The 21697-nt window shown below is 47.4% G+C and overlaps 1 protein-coding gene across 8 annotated transcripts in view; it reads left to right on the top strand.

Annotated features, from left to right (window-relative positions):
• Sipa1l3 (signal induced proliferation associated 1 like 3) overlaps window positions 1-21697 on the top strand; it is a 227942-nt gene that overhangs the window by 96265 nt on the left and 109980 nt on the right. For all 8 annotated transcript variants that reach the window (XR_013430795.1, XM_040279412.2, XM_040279411.2 and 5 more), the window contains exon 2: window positions 2437-2504. The gene's annotated coding sequence lies outside the window, so the exon portion shown is untranslated. The remainder of the gene's footprint in view (window positions 1-2436; window positions 2505-21697) is intronic.

The raw sequence follows: 21697 nt of genomic DNA, 5'->3' as shown, positions 1-21697 counted from the left end.
AATGTTTGGACTCAGTAGCCTGGGAGAGTCTTATACGGGCTTCCGGAATGGTGGGATCTAGGGCTTCCAGTGCAATTGCCAGGATCCTTTTCCTTCTACCTCTGGGCTCTGCTTTCCTCTGTGTTGGTTTACCCTCAGGCAGGCTCTGAGTCACCAACATAAGTAGGTCTAACCAGCTTCAGAGGCTCAGGGAAGATAAGCCATCTTTCTTCCCTGTAGTCCCAACACTGTCCTGGGATAAGTGTTTATTGATCATTTTTGCACCCATTCCAGAAACAGGGAAAGTGATACAGTGGCGTTATTATCAGTCCAGGTGAGTCCCACCTCCACCCCCCAACCACATAAGAAATGCCAAGAATGAGAAAAGAGGAGATTCAGAGAGCTGACCCAGGAGGGAAATGGTGCAGGGTGGGCGGAAACACCCAGCGCTTAGAACCCTTCCCATACCAACTTCATGAGGCTGAACCTGCCCCACACTCCCAAGTTTTTGTCTCCTCTTGGAACCTGCTCCATTTTTGCCTTGTTCCAAGTTGAGTGTAGGGTTCTGTGTGTGCGTGCCGTGCCAGGGATGAATCCAGGGCCTTGTGCATGATAGACTACTGCTACTGAGCTCCAGCCCCAGCCTCAGCCCTAGTTAGGAGGTTCTTGATCTTGGGTGTATGGACTCAAGAAGGGTAGAAGTGAAGAGGATCATGGTGTCACTGAAATCTAGCATTTCCTTAAGAATGAGAGCAACAAACCACAATTGTTAGCAACACCTGTGACTTTGTCACACTGGAAGCCACATATATTTTCATATGACATTACAGTAATTGCAAGTTTCATAAAATGTCACACTCGTTTTTCTGAATCACTGAAGTTATTGTACCCACCACTAGATCTCATAATTTGAAGTGTTGATCAAGAAGCATGGATAGGATCATATTTCAGATTTGGTTTTGTTTTACAGAGGACTTGATTGTAATTGGTTTCCTTTGTACTCTTGGTATTGTACCCTTCTTTACCAGTCTGCCAACAGGAGTCCCTGGCATAAGAAAGGTTAAGAACCCCTGTGGGCTTCTCCTGGACTCCTGGACTCCAGAAGTTGGAGCAGCTGCTCGTTGGGTTTCCTTTCAGGGAGGCTTTCTGGAGGAACTGCCTGGCGTGGCATGGTCTGGTTTGGGTGGTGAGGCAGGGAAGTGAGGCAGGGAGGCATCGCCAGCCTGCGGTTAGCCCTCCTTCGCTGCCATAATAGAACTGGGCCAGCCTGGGGTCTGGAGCAGGCTCTGGAGTAGGGCTGCCTGGGTTCATGCCCAGTGACATAGACTACTTTAGTTACTGACAGGGCAGTTTCCACCAGTGGGTTTCTTCCTCTACGTCTCAGTTTTCTCATCTGTTACAGTGGCAGGATTACTAGTTTACCCCTTGGGGCTACTGGGAGAGTGAAATGAGTCAGCACAGGACAGAACCAGCACAAAGGGAGTAAGGGGCATTACCAAGTGACCATTTCATATAGGGTGGCTCTGGGTTGTTTTAGATCTCATCTTCCTGACTTAGGGCCTGTCCTGTGCTGGTACCTGGAGTGTGATGGAGAACAGTATCAACTATGGCTCCTCAACCTGAAGACATTCATTTTTATGAAGTAGCCATTCAAATATGAGGAAGTGAGGTAGCATGGGAACACACCTGCAATCTCAGCCACGGGGAGGCTGAGGCAGGAGTCTTGCAAGTTCAAGGCCAGCATGGGCAACGTAGTGAGACCCTGTCTCAAAAAATAAGAAGGACTGGGGGTGTAACTTAGAGGTAGAACACCCCTGGATTCAAGTCCAATACGACTACTACTACTAATAATAATAATGGTGTGTGTATTTTAACCATATTAAATATGCAGACATAAATTTATAATAAAAAGTTGTAAGTCAGGACAAGTGCTATTTCTTTGTCATTCCTCTGCTCACAGTTGTCTAACGGAAATGTCCTTTACGATGGTCCTCCGTCTGTCTGCCCTCATTTCTCACCACTTGCCCTCACTCATCTGGCACCAGCCACTCTGGCCGCCTGGCTGCTCTGGAAGTGTTCCACACTGGCTCCTGCCTCAGGGCCTCTGTACTGGCCATTTTTGTGTCCAGGAGGCTCTTTCTCAAATAGTCAACCTGACTCACCTGTTCAGGTAACTAGCCTCTCCCCATAGAGACCTTCCCTAAGCGCCCCATGTGAAGTAGCAGCCCTGTCACTCTCGCCCCCAACCTTGTATTGTGGGTTTGTTTATTGTCTTCCTTGCCACTAGAAGGTCTGGTCCCTGGGGAGAGTAGCTTATCTTGGCCCTGGTGCATTCTCGGTGACTGGCACACAGCAGGGGTTCAGTAAACATTTGTTATGAGAGTGAATATGTGAATGACTAGCAGGATGACTGAGTTAAATCAAAGAAATCAGCTCTTTTTTTCCTTCTCTGCATAGATGCACAGACTCTGAAGTTGGCTCTCCTGGGACCCTCAAGGCATACTAGTCTCCAGAACATACTAAGGGTGAGTACAGTGTGGCTGTTCATTTGTTTAAATTTTATAATGAGCATATCTAAACATGTTTATTAAAGGGTATCAAAGGAAAAATGGAAGTGATCTTCATTGTCTTTCTATCACCCGTGAGCCCAGCATTCCCCTTAGAGTGATTGCAGTTGACTCTTCAGTGGGTATCCTGCCAATCTTTTTCCCATACAGGAACAATCCTACTTACGAATATATACATTTTTTTAAATTTTAGTTTGCTGTGTAAGAAAAAGAAACTGTGCTATATTGATGCTTCTGGAGCATGCTTTCCCCGTCCTCAACAGCAGTGTGTCTTGGAGGTCTTCATAAGCATAAATCAATGTATTGCACTGCTTTTTGTTTGTTTGTTTTATTAATTTGAAATTTTACATAGAGAAAATCTCAGTCTCAGGTATACGGTTCTTTGAGTTTAGACAAAGGTATTCAGTTGTGAAACTGCTACTATACTCAATACAGAACCAGGCCCCGTAGTGCCAGGGGCTGAGGCAGGGAGGATTACAAGTTCAAGGCTAGCCTCAGCCATTTAGTAAGACCCTCAGTAACTTAGCAAGACCCTGTCTCAAAATAAAAAGAACTGAAGGTATAGCTCAGTGGTAGAGTGCCCCTAGGTTCAACCTCCAGTACCCAGAAATAAAAAAAGAATGGCCACATCACCCCACTGTGTTAGTGTACTGTTTTCTCTGTAGGTCAAAAATATAATGCAGGTCTTTGCATATTATTAAAATATAAACAGATGTCAAATACCTACCTGTATCTATGGATTTTGAATAGGCTATATTTAGGTTTCTGGGTTTTGGTTTTTTGCTAGTGAACATCCTCCTTTCTCATATCTGTGAGATGGAATCTAAGCAGTGGAGGAGGTCTCGGGCTGTGTGTCATTTCAGCATGGGAGGCATTCCTAAATGAGGATGTCAGCCTTTTGGCAAGGTGCTTGGTGGGGGTGTTTGATCTTTGAGGGACCAAGAGACCCTAACAACATGGAAGAAGATTCTGGCAGGCAGACTCTGGGCACAGAGTGGTTGGCTGAGCTGCAGAGACCAGTCATGCAAGCTGTGGAAACTGCGTGAATCCACGTGGACTATCTCTTGGCTGTTCACCGGGTCTCATCATATTCCTTTGTCCTGCCAGAGCTCTTCCTGGATACCTGGAGTTTATCCTGGGACAATGTGTAGGGGCCAGGTTTCCATCAAAGGATGCTTCTTACCATAATTTTTATTAGCTCTTATTTTTTATGTTATTTTATCTTTTGCAGTATTAGGATTTGAACCCAGGGACATTGTATCAGTGAGCCATATCCCCAGCTCTCTTTTATTTTTTATTTTGAAACAGGGTCTGGCCAAGTTGTGCAGGCTGGCCTTGAACCTGCAGCCTCCTGAGTAGCTGTGATTATAGCTTTGTGCCACTGCAAGTGGCTAGCTCTCTAATTTTTAAAAAGTTTTTGAATTACAGAAAACTTCAAAAATGCTATCTACCCTTTCACTAGCTTCCTCTGATGTTCCCATCCTATTCTACTGAAGCACAATGATCAAAACCAAGAAATTAGCACTGGTCCAGTATTTTTAATCTGATTACTTAATAATCAGATTTTACCATTCTTTCTACTAATGCCCCTTTTTTGTTCCAAGATCTTATGCTGCATTCAGTTGTCACATCACCTTAATCTCCTCCAATCTGTAACTGTCCCTTCATGACCTTGCACTTTGGATCATTTGGTTAAGATGGGTTCTGCCAGGAGTCTCCACTATCAAGCCACCCTTTCTCTTTATAACTGATAGATACATTGGGGGAGATACTTTGAGACTGTGTTATGTCCTGCATCTTAAACTTCCATTGGTGGATGGATCTTGGCTGCAACAGTAATTATTGAAGTGTCTCCCTAAAGGTGATTTTGTGTATCGTCCCATCTCTGTGTATTAACTGGAATTCTATAAGGAAGACAGTTATTTCTTTACATTTCTTTATTCAGTTATTAATTTATATTGTACGGACTCAGGCTTTAATCTAGCACGTTCCTTTTTAATGTGGTAGAAGGTTCCAAATTTCAAGTGAATTCCTAGCATTGCCTCTTAAACATTCTGTAGGAATGAAACAGACAAAATCTTTTTCCTGAGTGAGCTGAGATTTCACTGCAGGACAAATCAGTCCAGAAATAAGAATAGAATGAGTGTGATGAGGATGAGTGCTGCAGAAGTGCAGAGGACAGGGCTGGGGATGTAGCTTAGTGGGTAGAGGGCTTGCCTAAAATGCGCAAGGCACTGGGTTCAATCCCCAGCACCACAAAAAAATAAAGTGCAGGGAAAGGTGCCAGGGGAATTTAAACAAGGTGGTCAGGGAAGACTCTCAGAGGGGACCCCGACTGAGGCAGTACCAGCTGGGAGATGTCGGACAAATCACCCCACTTATGAACAGGGCTTTAGGAATTGTCCCTGCTCAGCATATAGCTAGATGTAACCCTGTGGAAATGCCAGGTATGTCCAGATCTTATATTCTTTTTCCCATAAAGGAGAAAAATGAGGAATTTTTGCTAGTGCATTGAACCCAAATTGCTGGTCAGGTCAATTTCGTGGTACATGAATGAATCTGGACCCAGCATGATGAATGTGAGCTTAGTCTGCTGCTCTGGGCATGGCCTCTGTGACCTCAGCTGAATCAAACATCAAGACATGGAAACTGGGCTGGGGATGTGGCTCAAGCGGTAGCGCGCTCCCCTGGCATGCGTGCAGCCCGGGTTCGATCCTCAGCACCACATACAAACAAAGATGTTGTGTCTGCCGAGAACTAAAAAAAATAATGAGTATTAAAAATTCTCTCTCTCTCCTCTCTCACTCTCTCTTTAAAGAAAAAAAAAAAGACATGGAAACACCAGGCAAATCCAAATGTATCATTTTTATTTCATTTTTTTAAAGTTACTTTTTCTTGTAGCAAAAGATAGCAATTTTCCATTTTTTAGTGGCCATAAAGATTCCTTAAAAGTGAGTTGATTCAAAGAGATTATTTAGTAATAGTTGCCCAGGTGGAGCACATTGTATTGGCCCAGCCTTCTGCTCTTCTTCCTGTAGACCAGGCGTTCCCAACTGGAGGCCCGAAATGAGGTTGGCAAACAATGACCATGGGATTGATTTCTCTCCCAGAGCAGCAAACCTGGTGGTTCCTGACTGCCAGCATGAGTTTGGTGGCTGAGTAGTGTCTGTAGATTCTCTTGGCCTTTCCCCTGTGGTTGCAGGGTTGCTGCTGTAGCTGCAGACAGGGAAGGATTGATTCCCATGCCATGTCTCCATTCTGGACTGCTTAAATACTCTCCAAATCCCCCCCAGAAGATTCCACTTCCATCTCATTGGCCAGAAATGTGTGACATAGCCTCCTGTTCTCCAAGGAAGGTGAGAAAGTCCATTCAACTCTCAGCCTTTGCTGAGGAGGCAGCTCGAGAAAGGGGAAACTGAGTATCGGATGGGTTGGCCAGCCAAGTGCCTGATCCCTCAAGGGAAGAAGAGTGATAATAATTTTTTTTTTAAGAGAGGGAGAAAGAGAGAGAATTTTAATATTTATTTTTTAGTTTTCGGCAGATACAACATCTTTGTTTGTACGTGGTGCTGAGGATCGAACCCGGGCCGCACACATGCCAGGCAAGTGCGCTACCACTTGAGCCACATCCCCAGCCCGAGTGATAATAATTGACATTAAGGGGTGCTGACTTTGTGCCAAGCCCTGCTGGAAGCACTTTACGTGCATGATCTCAGTCCTTACAACCACTCTGTGACGTCACTGCTGTGATATCCATCCCCATAATAATGACAAGGAAACTGAGGCAGAGAGTGGTGAAGCCACTTGCTGCAGAAAGGACCTGGGGTGGGAATATTTGAGCTGTCTTCAGGACCCTCAGCCACTACCCTGGGTTGCTTCATGAGAGATCCAGGGGTCCCAGTCCACTCTTTGGCCTCCATTTAAATTCTTTCATCTGGAAAAACAAGGCAGGGTATCTTGCTTTGGGGGAAGTTGTGATCATTGACATACCTTCTTGTGACTCACTTCCACCTGTGCGTAACTGTCTCCCTCTGGTCCTGGTGCAGTCCTGAAGAGCTCCCCTGGCCACACGTCTTCCTGGAAACCGCTCAGAGGCTTTCAGATGGCGAAGGAAACAGGTCCTGACCTTCCTCTTATAATCAGTACCTGTGCTTTTAATTATTCTCCCCAGAATGGGGCTTCCAGCTTTGGCAACTTTCTCTGAAGCTCCGATGACTGGTTCAATGCACATTTAATGAGCACCTTTTCTGTGCTTGCCCCTGAGGTGTCGTGGCGACGCAGGAGTAGCTGGGGTAGTCTTGTGGCTGGATAGCCTGCCCTCCTAGGTTCTTCAGCCAGAGAAGGAGGCAGCCCTCAGACAGTAGTAGCCCAGAGTGGTCACTGCTGTAGTGGGCAAGCCCAGGAGTCTGTGGGTCTGCAGTGGAAGGGTCCAACCTAGCCTCTTGGTAGGAGGTGGGGGGCTCCTTGAAACAGCTTTTTGGGCCATCGAGGAAGAATAGGGATTTATCATGGAGCACTTCTCCCTTCTTACCCCCTCCCCTTTTTCAGTGAAACTCTTTTCACTCAGTTTGCCTGTCTGAATTTGTGTTGTCTTCTCCGTAAAATGAAAGGTTTGAACTTAGGTTTCCATCCATCCATCTAAGCAGTCAACCAGCAGTGACTGGGCATTTCCCACGTGCCTGGTTCTGTACCAGGCATGGGCCTCCTGGGTCCAGGGTGTTGGCAGAGCCCTGCAGATGAACAGCCAGAGTGATGAGCATCCTCACCGGGAAACCACAGGGCCGCGGGAACCCAGATCAGATACTGAGCCTTCACTCGGGGTTTTTGGAAAAGTTTCTCAAAGGAGAAGTTTAAAAAATGAGTTGAGGGGCTGGGGATGTGGCTCAAGCAGTAGCGTGCTCACCTGGCATGCGTGCGGCCCGGGTTCGATCCTCAGCACCACATACAAACAAACTGTTGTGTCCGCCGAAAACTAAAAAATAAAAAATAAATATTTTTTTAAAAACGTGCTTATGAATTTCAAGTGCTTTGTGCCCTGGTAGTGCAGGACAGTGGATGGAAGCGCCAGGATAGTGCAGGACAGCTCATTCATCAGTCCCTGCTGTGCGTCAGGGTCGAGGCAGCTTAGTGGCCAGCCTGTGAGGTGGTGTTAGCTGCCGCCGCCATGATCACTGCCCTGCCCAGTGTGAGACTGTCTGCCTTGTGCTGGCCCTGAGCTGGCGAGGTGCCTGGCTGGAGCAGGACTGTGCTTTGGGAACAGGACTTCTGCAGCCTGGGCTGGGAACAGAAATTCCTTGCTGTATATTGGAAACCACAGCTGTTGGCCTCTCAGTCCCCTTTCTCATGTAGTCTCGGGGCTTTTCAGCCCTGGCCTCCAGAGCAGTGGGCTGCCCTTGACCTCCGTGGTCAGAACGCATGGATGCTCTGCTCAGCCCATCAGCTAAGTCCTAAATTAGACCTGACAGTGTGATTTATTCTCTGGGACAGAGTCGGGAGGGCAAAGCCCCAGTGGGTGATTCTGCGGGAAGGTTGTCAGCCCGAATTAGCCCAGGCCCTTCATGTAGCCTCGCTGGTTCAGCGTCTTCCAGCTAATAGGGTTTCCAGGGTGTCACTGGCTTCTGAACGTCCCCAGGGGCTGGGACTTGGCTGTGATCCCCATGGAGTTGTGTGCCCTATCTGAAGGCATGGGAGGCTCTTGGGTCCTTTCATCCTCCCCATCAGAGAATGAAAGTGGCAATTCCTGGGAGTAGTTGATCTGTCTCCCTCCCCACTCTTTTCACTGAGACTCCGTCCTGGCACCTGAAGGCCATTGCCTTGTTCCTCACCCCCCAGTCCAATCACAGCGTCTCTGCCTCTAGCTGCTTTTATTCATTCACCAGAATGTGAGTGATGGGTGAGGCTGTGCTTCAGTCACAAATAATGCTGAAATCCTGAAGGTTAGGCACTAGAAATGACCATTTCTTATTCATGACATGGCAGGGCAGGTGGGAGACTTGCCTTGAAACTCTTCAGCTGAGACATTCAGCCTCCAGGGGTATCAACAGCAGGAGAGAACTGGAGGGTCACATAGCAGGGCTTATGAGACCTGAAAGCAACACATTCACTTTTGCTTGTACCTGGAACTAGTCATAAGACCTTGCCTCGCTGCAGGAGGGTGGAAATGTGGGGTTGCCTAGTTCAGTGAGTAAAAAATAATCATGGCCATAATAAACAAGGATGGTATTTATTTAGCATCTAGTATATGCTGAGTCTTCTCAGTGCTCTGGAAATAACACTGGGTCTCCATCTTCCTGGAGTTTATAGTTCCGTGGAAGAAACAGAATTTAAGTAAGTAATTATAGCAGCCACCGAGTAAATACATCTTTGCTAAGTGCCTTGACAGAGGAGTCCAGAGGGCTGTGGAAGTATACCCTAGGGAAGGGCTCTTGACATGTTTGGAGAGGTCAGGAGACATCTGTCATGGGTCTGACGTTTGGATGAGTAGATCGTAACCGAGTGGGATGAGAAGCAGGGAGAGGGTGCCCAGTAGAGGGAATAGCCTCATAGGGAACAGCGTTGGGGGACTTCCAGACATGGGAAGAGCCTGATTCTTGAAGGAACTGAAAGAAGGTCACAAGAAGGGAAGAAATGGGTGGGGCAAACTTCGGGTCAGATGGCTGTGGGAGGAGCTTGCTATTTGTGGCACTCATCTTTTAGAGCCATTGATAGAATTAAGTGAGCTTAGTCATTCTTTCAGAAAAGGCTGAGTTTCTACTCTTTGGCAGGCATTTCAGGTACTACACACACATCCGTGAGCAAGACCTGCAAAGTATCCTGGTTCTCATGGAGCTGGCATTCTAGAAAGGGAAACAAAATAAATAGGAAAAACAATTTTACCTAGTGAAAAACACTGTTGAGGGCTGGGGATGTGGCTCAAGTGGTAGCGCGCTCGCCTAGCATGCGTGAGGCACTGGGTTCGATTCTCAGCACCACATAAAAACAAAATAAAGATATTGTGTCCACCTAAAACTAATATATATCACTGTCAATTAATAAATAGGATAATGTAATAAGGGGCATGTAGTTTGAAGACATTTGGCTACAGGTAACCAAACCCTTTCGTGTAAGCCTGAATAGGAATTGTCCAGGCTCCCCAACTCCAAGTGCAAGGGTTCTTTGGATCACCTCTGGGCTGGTGCGACAGCAGCTCAGCAGTGGCATTGAGACTCAGGCAGGTTCAGCCGCAGCTCTACTGTCCACAGTGTTGCCTTCACCTGAAGGCAGGTCCTTCCACAGCCATACAGCATAAGCAAGGGATGACACGGGTGGCCTCAGGGTAGGAGAAGCTTTCTCAAACCCTGAGTGTCCTAAGGATCTTCTGCTAGCCTGCTTTGGTAGCCGGAGAATTCTAGGAGCCAGTGAGAGAGTCCGGAGGAGGCCTGCAGCCACACCCAGGCAGGACAGTATGTCCAACTTGTGCTGTGTCTTCTTATGAGCCATGGAGCACTATTACACGATCCTATTTATTGGTCAGCAGTTTTGTTCATCATTGATTTCTCAGACTGAAATCCTATGGGAAAGAAACCTGTTTTTTGATCATGGAGCTCTTTTATTTTTGAAAACACATGGTAATTTGTGAAATTTTGCATTAAAAATTATTCTCATCCTCACTGCACATTAGGATCATGAGTTAACTGAGCTTAGTCATTCTTTCAGCAAATGCTGAGTTCCTGCTTTATGAGGCACTTTAAGAAATTTCAAGGTCTGGGCCTGTCACGATGGGCAAAAGATGCAACTTATGCAGTTGAGGGGGAGAAATAAAGAGTGTCCATGCGCTTCTGCCCTTTTCAATGCTTTATTCACTCAAATCACTCAATACCATTTCGCTCCATAGGTTCTTAATCAAGAAAATGGCAGTCCTTAATGCTGGGCACTGCAATAGACATAATCAATTCACGGCAAACAATTCTAGATTAATTCTAAGCACTGCAGACACCCTTAATCATGACAGACATTCCTTCTGCCTGCTAAGCTCAAGTGTCAGATCAAAAGTCTCAAGCCTTAGGCTCTAAGTGCAGCAGATGCACACTCACTCAGACCGTGGTGATCAGATCAGGAGCCAAGGCAGGCTTCTCCTGGGGTGGAGTTGATGGCTGGCTAAGGAAAAGGTCGAAGGGAGAAGTCAGGGCTCTCAGCAGGGTCAAGATGTGGCTGGAGAGTTTGAGAGCGGTGAGGAAGATGCAGAGGACCAGGCTAATGATGAGAGGAGTTGGGATGTCAGCCCAGGTCCTCACCAGGCTCTCCAGTGTGAGGGCATCAGTGTCGGCGCTGAATGTCTGCTCACTTGCCCCATCACTTATACTAAACTTGAGGGCTTCTGACCACCCTTTCCATCCCTATCAGCTGCCACTGGATTTCTCAGTGATGTCATTTTCCCTGGGGTTAAAACATCTGGTCTGGTGGTCCCTACGCTGATTTTCTTGCTTCTCCTTGCTCTTACCAGAGACTTCACTCTGAGTTTGTCAGGGTGGAGAGAAGTGAGAGAAGTGACTTGTGCCTGAGGGCCATACTGGAGGATTCCGTAGCCGTGCCTGATGAGACTGCAGGTTTCAAACTGGAGTTTTTCAAATGGAGTTGCTTAGGCTCAGGCCTAAGGCCATCCTTAAAGGGCCCTACTTCAGACCATTTCAGTTAGAATTACCAACTGCAGGACCAGGCATGGGATATTTGTTTGTTTGTTGTGATTTTTTGATTGGTTTGTTCCCTCGCTTGCTTTAAAGCTCCCTAGCTAATTCTAGTATGTGGTTGAGGGTTAAAAGTGCTACTTTATCATTTCCTTGGGTGAACTTCATATTGTAAAACTTTATTGTCTTTCTGAATTTCTGATTATCAAAGTAACACTTGTTGTTTATAAAAAGAAACCAAAGAACCCAGGTCTGTCCCTCAAGATAATAAGTTCTAAAAGCTGAAGTTAGTGTGCGTCTTCCAGATTTTTTAAAATACTTGTTCCAAATTAATAGTGTGTCCCAAACCAAGCAGATTCTCTGTCTGTTCAAGGAGAAGTTTTTTTGTTTGTTTGTTTTTGTTTGTTTTTTGGTGCTGGGGATTGAACCCAGGGCCTTGTGCATGTAAGGCAAGCACTTTACCAACTGAGCCATATCCCCAGCCCTCCAAAGAATAGATTTTTAATTTTTTTTAATATTTATTTTTAGTTTTCGGTGGACACAGCATCTTTATTTTATTTTTATGTGGTGCTAAGGATCGAACCCAGGGCCACGCACATGCCAGGCGAGCGCGCTACTGCTTGAGCCACATCCCCAGCCCAAGAATAGATTTTTAAAAGTCTAGTCTTGGGGCCCACTTGAAATGTTAAGGTTACAAATGGCCTAGTTAGCTTCCTGTTTATATTTTTAAATTTATTAGTTTTGTGAGACATTTTAAATCCTGAATCAAAAATGTTAATTTCAAAATGTTATTTATATTCCCTCACAGATCCTAAACAGCATTCTTCCCATTCTTCACAGACATTCTTATCTAGTCACTTGGTGTCACCTACACATTTCCAAAATTCAGGAATGCTTGTGGTGTGGCACTTGCTGAATTTGTATATTATCTTATACTAAACTGTGTCCCAGCCCTTGAGCCACTCATACTCAGGCAGAGCTTTTTAAAAACCCTGTGGGACTGGGGATGTAGCTCAGTTGGTAGAACACTTGCCTAATGTGCCCAAGGCCCTGGGGTTCAAGCCCATTACTGCAGAAAACAAAAAGAAAGTATCTCAGTTGTATACTGGTGATCTTGAAGTATAGCCACTAACTTGTTACTTTAAAAAATTATATTACTTTAAAAAAATATTACTTAACAAAAACTTTGCTCTTGAGGACAGTTACTGGAAAGGAATAAATGGCTGGATAAATGTAAACATACAAAAGCACTTGTTTCTAAATCAGACTAATTATTCCAATATGAATAATAAATAATGACTTAAGAAAATTAAATTTCTCCATTTAAGTTCATCCCATATGGTGGTACTTGGCTCCCAGACATTTTTCAATAGTCTCTCATACACACACTTTTTAAAAATTTAATTTAATTAATTAATTTAGTTTGTTAGTACTAGGGATTGAACTTGGGGGCACTCAACCACTGAGCCACTTCCCCAGCCCCTTTTTGCATTTTATTTAGAGTCAGGGTTTCACTGAGTTTCTTAGCGCCTTGCTAAGTTATTTAGGCTGGCTTTGAACTTGTGATCCTCCTGCCTCAGCCTCCTGAGCCACTGGGATTACAGGAGTGTGCTACTGGACCTGGCTGTTTTAAAATTCTAGCTAAATGCTCCACTGTATACAGTAAGACTTTTACCTCAAGGATTTAAACTTGATTGAATGTTGCTTACAATTATTTGTCCCCCCCCCCACTGCTGCCTTTTTTTTTTTTAATCTTAAAAGGGCCTGTTTATAGTGAGTGACTTACAACATTGGAAAATTATGGGGCTAAGCCCTTGGGAACAGTTACCATGTCTATTATGTATATCCCTCCTTTAAATTATTGCCAAAAGTAGCATCGTCTGAGTTTTTAGATCCTAATATGTCTTTCCCAAAGAGTACTTTGTTAAAAAGAAAACAGTACAAAAGACTCTGAAAGACAACTTTCATTTCTGAGGATAATTTTCGGGGGACAGTCTTGCTTTATATTTGGGTAGATCTTGTATCCAAAATAAATTAGCTTAGTCAGACATAAATAACTAGCTCAGTGGTGTACCGTCTTCCTGCTGTGAGCTACAACTAGTTGGCAAGACTGAATTCTCCACGTCCCCTTACATTCATTCACACTCATCCCTTGACCTTGATTGTGTGTGTATTGGGGTGGGGGTGGGGGTTGTGATACTGGAGGTGAATCCAGGACTTTGCACATGCTGGGCAGGGCTCCATCACTGAGCTACATCCCTCATTTCTTATCATCAGTTTTGCTTTCCTAGGTTTCCCTTAACCTGTGGTAAACTATGGCTCAAAATATTAAATGGAAGATTCCAAAAATACGTGATTCATAGGTTTTAAATTGGTTTTATCACACAATATATTGTTATAATTTGTTTATTTTATTATTGTTGTTACTCTCTGTGCTTAATTTCTAAGTTTATCATAGGTATATATGTAGGTACAGAAGAAGCCTAGTGTATCTAGGATTCAGTACTCACTGTCTGGTCTCGGGCATCCCCTGGAGTCTTGGGGTGGCAGCTGTCCTAAGACCCAGGGTAGACAGTCGTGAAGAATCCCAGCCCTCCACTTCCAGCTCTATGTCTCTGGCCAAAACACATAGCCTTCCTGTGTCTTAGTTGTTCTATCGGTAAAGTAGGGGAGCTGATGCCACCTAACTCATACAGTGGCACTTGGGGACTTCCTTCAGAGCCATGATCCCAGGTGGACTGTGATCCACACTGACATGTTGTCACTGTAGGAATGATGGCATGGCTTACCAGACTAGGCTGGGTTGCCTTTCTAATCAGATTACTCAGAATTCCAAAATACATCTGGCCCTGGAGGTTGGGAAAGGGAGCGTGCAGCTGTAAGTCAAGCCCTTAGCTTGGTTCCTGGCGCATAGTCAGTGTAAATGCTGACAATGTGTTGTTATTATTACTATTATTATTATTTAAAGTAAATACCTCACCAAGCTTAGTCATCATTATGAAAATGCAAATGATAATCACAATGAGGTACCTTTACACACCCACCTCAAAAATAAAAAGAGGACTGGAGGAGATGAGGTCAGAGTTCCAAGTGAGGCCTTGGAGGGCCTTTTCCCTGGCTGGCTAGTGGGAGGGTTCTGAGCAGAGGAGGGGTGTGATCTGACCCACATGTTAATAGAGTCCCTCTGGCTGTATATGGGGACAGGAGTGGGAGCCAGAAAATTGGGTCAGGAGCGCCTTCTGTAGCCCATGGTCCAAGCTGCAGATGGTGGGAGTGGGGAGCAGATCCCACTTATATCTTGAAGGTGGGGCCAACAATGCATCTTACTGGCCTGGATGTGGGATTGAGAGAGACAGCCCAAGGTGACCTTGAGGTTTTGGCCTGAACTCCAGATGGATGGTGGGGGGGTGGAGTTTAGGAACATCAGGGCCGAGTCTTAGAAGGAGCTACAGAGGCGGGTGTGAAGGATCCAGAATGCAGCCCTGGCTCTGATCAGTGTGAGATAAGTGCTAGGCAGCCATGAGAGATGGACAGGACAGGTGGACTTACAAGTCTAGGGTTGAGGGCAGCAGTCCTGGCCAGAGAGGGAAATGGATGGGTCCTCAACAAAGGCAAGGCATTGGAAGCCAGGGGCCCAGGACCTCCACCCAGTAGGGGTGTGAATGGAGATGTTTAAAAACAGATGGTGAGGAATCTGTCAAAGAGGCTGAGAAGAGGACACCATGAGGATGTGGGGGACCAGAATAAGGGGGCCCATGAGAAAGAGGTGGGGGCTCAGCAGTGAGGGGCCCTGTGATGTGACAGATGGCCAGTGGCAGCAGTTTCAAAGAGAACTTTGTGGCCGCTCCCCCAGTAGATGTGCGTGGTGGGAACGTGTGGCCCTGCCTGGCTAGTGCTCAGGCCACGCCCGACACAAAACAGCTGTGCGGTCTACAAGTGTTAAATTGGTGTCTTCCGGGATTGGGGAGAGGTTGGGACTGTGAGAGTGCCTCTGGCTTTCACCCTGAGTGTGCCAAAATGTTCTGCCAACCTGGGCTCCTGTCCCCGGTGGGCATTAAGGCAAAGGGATGTTGGAAATGCAACCCAAACATTTGGGTGCGCCCTCCCCCCAACTAACAGTTTACTGAGTGCCTGGTGCCATGGGCATCCCCATCTGTAAAATGGGAATAACAACAGTGTTGACCTCCTGAAGCTCCTGTAGGGAGTGGAGATGATGCTGTAAAACACTGTGGGTGTTTAATAAAGTGAGCTGTTGTTAAAAGTAATACTAGCATTACCATCCTTCTGACTTCATGGCCCTTGTCACTTGGGGTGGGGGGTGGATACCAAATAATCACTGAAATAAACACATAATTTACCTGGGGTAATTAATCCAGAAGGGAAAAGTATAGAGTGCCTTGAGAAAGAAAGGCGTGGGATTTTCTTCCAGGCTGGGTGGGGACAGGGTCTGAGAAGGCTTTTCTGAAGAAGTAGGCTGTGTGCTTACCCCTGAAGGGTGAATAGCAACTCCAGCAGGGACGGGCTGGAGGCCAGAGTGTTCCAGCACCTAGAACAGTCTGCACAAAGGCCCTGGGGTAGAAAGGAAAAACAAGCCATGTGACCCCCAACAGAGAGAAGAAAGGGAAGGGGTATCAGAACCACAAGGCTGGCCACACTGGGTCTGGTGAACCATAATGAGAAATTTGGACTTTCTTCCCAAAGCCCTTGGGAGCCACAGAAGGGCTTTGAGGAGAGAAGTGATAGTTTCATTTCAACTCCTGGGTACACTCTCAAGGCCTGATGTCCTGACTCCCTTCCTCCCTAGGACAGCTTGTACTGATTACACAAAGCCAGGGTCAGGGTCAGAGACTCCCCTCCAGACCCGCCACATGGCACCTTGAGGCTTCATGCTGACATCTGACCACTCGCTCTGCGGCCTTAAATTTTGGTAAAGGAAAAAGGAGGTGCCCTGGTTCCAGACTTATCAATCCAGTCTAGGAAAGCAGCTTGCTGATCCACCCCACGCCACCTGGAGGGAGGCCTGCAAAACAGGTCCCAACAGTGCTGCCTCTCAGAATGCCTCCAGCCTGCCGTGACTCACAGTCCCTTCCTCTCAGAGAAGGGACCCCGGCCCGCTCCCCCAGAGAGGGCCTTGTTTCCTCCCAGGCCTGAAGCTGCCAACTGCCCACCCCTTCCCCTCATTTCCCTATTTCTTTTGTAAAATACCAACTAATTTGCTTCTCTCGGTTCCCTCTTGTGGGCCAAGCCCTGGAGAGAGGTGGAGCAAGCCAGGAGGGAGTTTCCAGCTTACTTTTGTCTCCTGAGCACCACACAGGAAACGGCTCCTGTGTGGGCCAAGACCCTGTGCCTCCCGCATTCAAGGAAGGCCCACAGGAGCCTGCCAGCACCCGCCAGCCTGGGAATGCAGTTGAATCCCCTGGGTGTGCAGAGGCCCCGGTGCCCTGAGCAGCCCTCTGGTCCTGTGCTGTGGCACCTCCTCTGCCCGAGCAGCCTCTGCCTGTTGTGGGTAAGTGGAGGACTTGGCTTTCCTTCTGCTGTGCTCGTGGCTGCCTCCTCAGCAAGCTAGGCTCTGGCCCTGCAGGGAGGGGCCTTCCCTTCAGGGTGCTTGGGTATGTCGAGTGTGTCTTGGGAAAGCCACCGAGCTTATAGTGGTGGCTTCTTAGCAGTGCCCCCTGGATGCCTGAGGGCAACTGGACTCCCTCGCCAGGTTGGCCCCTTGATGCCGTGGGTTATAGGTATTGACTCACTTAATCCTCCCGACAACCCTAGGGGCTAGGTACCACCTAGCTGCTGGGGAAACTGAGGCACAGATAAGTCAGTTCTCTTGCGTAAGCCACACAGGTAGAAGTAAACCTAGGATTCGAACCCAACCTGTCTGGCTGCATAATCACTCTGCTTGCCTCCTGCGAGCCCATGGCCTCTCCTTACCACATGACTTACCAGTGTGGATCAGTTGCCTTGTGTGTTGCCTGTCCATACCCTCAAGCCTGTAAGCACCCATTGATCATATGACTTGTGCATCTCTTTCATTGGTATATCCCAGCATCTAGACCAGGACCTGGCACATAGCATCTGCTAAGTAAATCATTTTTTAAAAATTTTAATCAATAAATCTTTATAGAGTGAATGAACTGGAGTTACCAGCAGCAAAGATACAGAGTGCCTGGATCTCTCAAGACACTGCAGGTGGAAATGTGAAATGCTGAACCACTCTGGAAGACAGATAGATGGTTTCTTGAAACCTAATGGATAGCTGCACAAGCCATCCATAACCAGCCAGTGCACCCTTGGGCATTTATCCCAGAGAAATTAGACTTAATGATCAAACAAAACCCGTACACCATTGTTGTACACCATTGTTCGTAGCCCCAAACTGGAAACAGCCCACCTACCCCTAGCAGATGAATTGTTAGATAAACTGGAGTGTCGGGATCATGGAGTGCTAATGGCAATAAAAGGGAACAAAGTATTGATATGCAGAGCAGTTTGGACCAACCTCAAGGAGATTATGCTGAGTGAGAAAAGCCAATCTGAACCAGTTACAGTGTGATTCCGTCTGTCTAACAGTTTCTAAATGTAGAATTATACAAATGGAGTACAGCTTGCTGGTTGTCCCTGGTTAGGAACGGGATTGAAGGGAGGTGGGTGTGGTTGCAAAAAAGCAACATAAGGGATCTGTGCGGTGATAGAGCTGTTTTTTGGTTTGTTTTTTGCGTGTGCTGTGGATGGAACCTGGGGCTCTGTGCACGCTGGGCAAATGCTCTAAGTGAGCTGCATCCCCGGCCCCTGTTCCAGTCTCAGTTGTGGTAAATACACAAACCTACTGTGGTGAATTTGCATAGGATATACACAAGCATAGAAAATCTGAATAAAATCAGTAGATTGTGTTGCTATCAGTATCTGTGTTGGTGTTACACTAGAATTTTACACAATGTTAGCATTTGCTAAACTGGGTCAAGTGTATATGTTATCTCTCTCTTCTGTGTCCTGTAACTCCATGTGTCTTACAATCATCTCAATAAAAATTTCATTTGAAAAAGTTGCCAGTTAGATAAGGAACAGGCTGGGAGGGCAGGGCAAACAGAGCACAGGCCTTGATGGCCAAAGGCAGGAAATTGGACTTGGCCCTGAGGCCAGCCATGGAGAGTTTCAGGCTTGGTAGGGACCTGGACAAAACACTGCACTGAGATTGGGGTCAGAGAATCAGGTGAGAGAGAGCCACAGCTAGGGACCCCGAGTGCAGGGAAAAGTCAAGCAACAGGAGTACCTGTAGGGGGACCATAGAGCAGTCCCCAAAACAGGATCAGGGATAACTCCTAGGATCCTGACTGGCCCGCCCTCCTCTTGAGTTTGGCCACACCACAGCTTGGTGGGCAGGGAAAGTGCCTTGGCTCCAGCCTCCAGATCATGGACCCGGGGCCACCTGGAGGCCTCACACAGGTGTGCCTGGGGGACCCTTCTGTGAGCTGAGGAACCTGGAAGAAGAAGAGCCTGGGGGTAGGAAATTAGGAGCACAGTTGGCACATGGGTTACACATGATTGCAGACATGTCAAAATCGATTGAATGTATACTCAAGACGGGCACAATTTACTGTAATTGTACTTCAACAATTAAATTAGTAGATATATACCGAGCTAATAGTGCTAATGAAATAGCTGTGTGCCAGCGGCCCTGTGCTGAGCACTTCCTTCCTGGTAAGGCGGCAGTTCTGTGAGGAACGAGCTTTATGGACCAGGCAATCCCGTGCCGTCCCTCAGCCACTTGCGCAGAGCTGTCTCTGGGTAAGCAGTGATTGGACCCTGGGCGGGCTGACTGCAGAGTGCGTGCTCCTTTGTCTCCCCACCTCTCACTTGCCCTTTATTCTGACAGAGTGACGGTGCACTGCAGCCCGGAGGTCCCCTCGCTGAGGTCCTGGGGCCATGTGTCATTTCAGAGCTCCCAGCAGTAGCCCAGATCCAGAAGTTCGACCTTTGATTCAGGAACAAAGCAGCTGTGGGAGAGCGGCCGGGCTTTCTGGTCCTGCTCTCATCCTCAGCTCCAGCCAGCTGGGGATTAGCCCCCTGCTGTTGTCAGGAGAAATGGAACAGAGGCAGCTGGCTGCAGGCGCCTGTGGTAAAGGACGAGGCAGACCAAGTCACACGCAGTAACCCACTGCCGAGGGTGTCCTGAGCCTCCTGCACAGAGGACTGTGCAAGGACTGTTCTCACGGCCTCTGGGTGGGCGGCGACATGCAACCTGAGACCTGTAGACACTGTCTTTACCTAGGGATTAATTGGCCCTTCCTGTTCCTGCCTCTGATGCCCTTTGTTTCTTGCAGAAATTTCCCCTTGTTTGACAAAAAAAAAAAAAAAAGACCTGCTCCAGTGTGGGTCTCCATTAGGATGCCTTCAATTGCAAGAAACCCTGGTGCTATCTGGCCAAACAGCAGGGACATTTAGTATGTTTTGGCAGTCAGGGTAGGTGGCATCAGGCGGGGTAGGATCAGCAGCTTGTCACTTCTGTCAAGGACTCAGGTGCTCAGCTTTAACTTCCTCCTAAGGCTTCTGTACACAACACTTGGCTCCCAAGTGACATCTAAGGCCACTTGCTTTCTTGTCTGTGGGCATCAGGAGAGGGACAGACAGAAGGGTTAATGTGGGGGTGGGGGAGAAGGGAGTGAGAGAGCAAGAGGGGAAGAGAAAAGGGAAGCGAAGCTCCTCCCCCCTAGATTTACATACTTCCTTTCAGGCTCCAATTGGTCCAGCTTAGGTCATGTGTCCCCACCCAGGAATGCCGCACTGGTTGCCTTTGACCAATTGGAATCTATCTTCCAGGAACTGGGGAAGGGGAAGTGGGCATTAAGTAGACCACCAGATGCCCACCACAGTGGAAGAGGCCTCTGAAGCCCGGTCCCTGTCCAGTGCTTACTGAGTTAACCAGTTGAATCTGGACCAACAGATTTTGTGGTCTTTGAGAACAAAGAAGTGTGGTGTTTTGTTTTAGTAGCAGAGTGACTGTCTGGTTCCTACCTCTTCCACCCTCGCTTGCCCCCAGAAGAGGGGCAAGTGGGTCTGGCAGCCAAAGACCACATGGCTGGTGGTAGAGGGGAAAGCGAGTGTGTATCGACCCCCCTTGTTGCTGAGTGGGTTTTTATTTTCCTTCTTCAGTCTTCATCCCTCCTTTGACCCTTCCTCCTCTTGTGTTTGTGCTGTGGCTGGAGCTTTGTACATATCCTTGCAAAATATATGTTGAGGCTTGAGTGAAGAGTCGACTTTCAGAAATGGTTTAGGCTCCATATCACATGATTCTTCTGGTTTTCACTAAATAGCATGTTTGAGAGCTGGCCACGTGGCTCTGGGTGCATCCAGCCACTGCAACAGAGCTGCAGTGACACCCCTCTTTCCTGGGTGTGAACCCGAGGGATTTATACCCAAAGTCATAGCATTGTCTAGGGATGAACATTCTGATTTCTCCAGGGATGGTCAGGCTGCTGCCCACAAGGGTGCCCTGGCCCATGCTCCTTGCAGATCACAGGAGGGCCCATCTCCCCCATTTGGTCCTCACTTTGCTGTTACCCTGCTTCTTCTTTTTAAAAAATAACTTTATTTTATTTGTTTATTTTTATGTGGTGCTGAGGTTCGAACCCAGGGCCTTGCACATGCGAAGCGAGCGCTCTACCACTGAGCCACAACCCCAGCCTCACATGCACAAGGCCCTGGGTTCAGTCCCCAGCACCATACACACACACACACACACACACAGTGTGAGGAGCTGGGAGTGTGGGTCAGTGGTTAAACATCCCTGAGTTCAATCCCTGGTACCAGTGGGGCAGTGTACCTGTTGGGAAGGCAGAATCCATTCTAGGTGTTTTTGGTGGAGGGAACTGAGTTTAAACAATTTGGTTAAACAGATGGAGGAACAGAGAAACAGAAAGGTGCAGAGAGGAAGCCCCTAAATGAGCAGCCAGAGCTGCAGGGACACAGCCCACAGCCCGCAGCAGCAGACGCTGTCCATGGTGGAGGGCCTGAGAGATGACCTTCCAGAATTTGCTGAAGCTAACCAGGAATCCTGAGAAATGTGGTTCCTACAGCGGGAGGACAGATAATGGATCAAACAAGGAGCTTGATCCCTGTTTTATAGATGAGAAAAAACAGAAGGTTTAAATGGCCTGTCGGGTACATAATTTAGTGATAAGTACCACCCCTGACATCCTGGCCCCTCGCTAGGGTAACTTGAGGCAGGTTTGGGCATTGGCTGCCAACTTTGAGGCCCTGCTGCTGTACGGGCCTCCATGGCTACCAGCTCTTCCTTTGCTAAAGAAACGCACTCCCCAGTGCATGCTCAGAGCAGACACTGACTTTTGCTGTGGCCTTTGGGCTGGGTTGTGCCCTGGGCTAAGGAGTCCCTGCCGAGGACACTGTACCAGCAGACAGAGCCCCCTGCTTGCCTGAAGAGCTCCCTGGAGAGAGCCGTGTTCTGCACCAGGAGAGACGCCAGGGGAGCTTTCC

The sequence above is a fragment of the Ictidomys tridecemlineatus genome, chromosome 15 (genome assembly GCF_052094955.1).
Source record: "Ictidomys tridecemlineatus isolate mIctTri1 chromosome 15, mIctTri1.hap1, whole genome shotgun sequence".
Taxonomy (NCBI): Eukaryota; Metazoa; Chordata; class Mammalia; order Rodentia; family Sciuridae; genus Ictidomys; species Ictidomys tridecemlineatus.
Note: the sequence above shows the minus strand (reverse complement) of the source record. Positions and strands in the feature narration are given on the sequence as shown.